Here is a 3,157-nt window from a genome sequence, read left to right as displayed (position 1 = left end):
ATTGTGTAGGTGTATTCATTTTCTAGGGTTATTGCAAGAAATGATCACACACTGGATAGCTTAAAATAATCGAAATCCATTCTCTCATTATTCTGGAGGCCGGAAGTGGGAAATCAAAGTGTCCACAGGGCTGGTTTCTTCTGAAGGCTGGGAGGGAGGATCTATTCCCTGCTCCTGTCTTACCTTCTGGTGGCTGACAGTAGTGACAGTAGTCCTTGGAACTCCTCGGTTTATAGACACATTACCCCAAACTCTGCCTCCATTTTCTTTTTTTTTTTTTTTTTCTGCTCCAGTCAATGAAAGGGACACTTTATTGATCCCCAGGGCCATGAGGCCCTGCAGGGAAGGAAGAACCTTATTTGACCTTCTTCTTGGGGCACGGGTTGTCGGCGTGGCCACACTTCTTCTTGTGGCAGTTGACAGCACGGGGGTGAGCACAGCACTGGCACAGATCATCTTGTCGCAGTTGTATTTCTGGGCAAGCCAATGGAGGGAAGGCTTAATAATGCCACCTCGCAGGCACAGCACCAGGCGCGGGTGGACTCTTTCTGGATATTCTAGTTGAGAGACTGCAGCCATCCTCCAGCTGTTTGCCCACAAATATCAGACACTGCTGGTCAGGCAGGATGCCCTCCTTGTCTTGGATTTTGGCTTTGACATTCTCAATGGTGTCACTGGGCTCCACCTCAAGGGTAATGGTCTTGCCCGTGAGGGTGTTCACAAAGATCTGCATCTCTGAGTCTGCAGCTCGGCCTCCTCACGAAGAGAAAGAGCGCCTCCATTTTCACATCACCTTCCTCCATGTGTATCTCTCTTCTGTGTTCCTCTTACAAGGATTCTTGTCCCTTAGGGCCTACCCTGATAATCTAGTGTGTTCTCATCTTTGAGATTCTTAATTATATCTACAAGACCTTTCTTTCTTAAAAAATTTTATTTGTAATTTATTTTTAATTTCCATAGGTTATTGGGAAGAGGTGGTGTTTGGTTACATGAGTAGGTTCTTTAGTGGTGATTTGTGAGATTTTGGTGCACACATCACTCAAGCAGAAAAACTAAACCCAATTTGTAGCCTTTTATCCCTCACGCCCTTCCCACCCTTTCCCCTGAATCCCCAAGGTCCATTGTGTCATTCTTATGCCTTTGCATCCTTGTAGCTTAGCTCCCACTTATCAGTGAGAATATGATTAGGTTACTCCAGGTTACTAAGAATGCCATTAAGTCATTCCTTTCTATGGTAGTATTCTATCATATATATATCACAGTTTATTTACCCACTCATTGACTGATGAGCATTTGAGCTGGTTCCACATTTTTACAATTGTGGATTGTGCTGCTATAAATGTGTGTGTGCAAGTATCTTTTTCATATAATGACTTCTTTTCCTCTGAGTAGATACCCAGTAGTGGGATTGCTGGATCAAAGGGTAGTTCTACTTTTAGTTCTTTAAGGAATCGCCATACTGTTTTCCATAGGTCTTGTATTAGTTTACATTCCCACCAGCAGTGTAGAAGTGTTCCCTTTTCACCGCATCCACAGCAACATCTATTAATTTTGATTTTTTGTGTATCTGCAAGACCCTTCTTACAAATAATGTCACATTCACAGACTGTAGATGTTAGCATGTAGACATATCATTTTGGGGAGCACAGTTCAACCCACGACAGTAGGATTATAAGAAATGGTGCATATACTATGCTTAGCACCATGCCTGCCACAGAGCAAATAGTTTCGTTCTTACCATTCTTTCAAGGGCCAGAGCTAGGCTCTAGATTTAAAAACAAATATCTCTGGTCTTCTCCATTTCCCTTCTCTCTCTCTCTCTCTCTCTCTCTCTGTCTGCTTAGTTTGAAATCTGCCAAAAGTTGAGCCTGAAACAAGGACTTGGATACAGGTAGTTTTATTGGTGGTGGGGGTAACATGGAGGGGAAGGGTCAGAGTGGGGAGGTCAAGATGACCTCGGGACTCAGGTGCAAGGGAATGGACAGAGTGAGCCAAGGAAGAAGAAGAAGCCAATGTGAGGCTACTTTTTTTGTTTTTTGTTTTTTGACAGTCTCACCCCGTCACCAAGCTGGAGTGCAGTGGCACAATCTCAGCTCACTGTCACTTCTGCCTCCCAGGTTCAAGCAATTCTCCTGTCTTAGCCTCCCAAGTAGCTGGGACTACAGGGATGCTCCAACACACCCAGCTAATTTTTGTGCTTTTGGTAGAGATGGGGTTTCACCATGTTGGCCAGGATGGTCTCGATCTCTTGACCTCATGATCCACCTGCCTCAGCCTCCCAAAGTGCTGGGATTACAGCTGTGAGCCACCACGCCTGCCTGAGGCTACTTCGTATATGAAGCAGCTGTGTAGGCAATGGGATTAAACCCGTTGGAAGCTGTGAGAAGTGTACAGAATACATCCCAGAAATGTCCTGTTGATGGATCAAGGTGAGGCATTTAGACCCCAATTCCACCTGCCACTGGTTGAGGGTCACCCCCAGTGACTCCTTCTCATGGCTTCGGCAGCTTCCTACAGCTTCACAGAGGCCGTGGTACGCACTTGAATAGCATACTGTCGATTTGAGTCTGAGTTTGCAGGAACCTCTGCCCGGCAGCTGCAGCTGCATTCAGAGGTGAGCAGGTATGACAAGGAACACCTTAAATCTGCTTAAGGGGGTATGATAAGGAATACCTTAAATCTCCTTAACTCCTCACTAGAAGCCAATGCACAGATATCTTCCATGATAGGCTTATTTTTTTCATGTTGTCACAGGTTGAATTGTGTCCCCTAAAAAGATACATTGAAGTCTTAACTCCCATACCAGTGCATGTGATTGTATATGGAAATAGGGTCTTTGCAGATGGAGTCAAGTCAAGATGAGGTCCTCAGGGTGGCCCCTCCTCCAATATGATGGGGGTGCCTTAATAAAAGGAAGAGAAATGGCAGAGGCTGCCATGCACAGCGGAAAAATGTGAAGACACACAGGACAAGGTCCACGTGATGATGGAGGCAGAGATTGGACTGACGCATCTACAAGCTAAGGAATGCCAAAGATTGCCAGCAACCAGGAGATGCTAAGAGAAAGACATGGAGCACATTCTCTCCTAGAGCCTTCAGAGAGAACACAGCCCCGCTAACACCTTGATTTGTAGCTTCTAGCCTTCAGAACTGCAAG

General features: G+C 45.4%; 1 pseudogene; it reads right to left on the bottom strand.

Moving 5' to 3' along the window:
• Window positions 1-355: 355 nt before the first annotated feature.
• Window positions 356-739, bottom strand: LOC116479393 (ubiquitin-like; annotated as a pseudogene).
• Between the last annotated feature and the right edge of the window lie 2,418 nt (window positions 740-3,157).

Source organism: Hylobates moloch, unplaced genomic scaffold, assembly GCF_009828535.3.
Source record: "Hylobates moloch isolate HMO894 unplaced genomic scaffold, HMol_V3 SCAFFOLD_12, whole genome shotgun sequence".
In the NCBI taxonomy this organism is placed as follows: Eukaryota; Metazoa; Chordata; class Mammalia; order Primates; family Hylobatidae; genus Hylobates; species Hylobates moloch.
The sequence above is the reverse complement of the archived record's forward strand: the minus strand, read 5'-3'. Positions and strand labels throughout refer to the sequence as shown.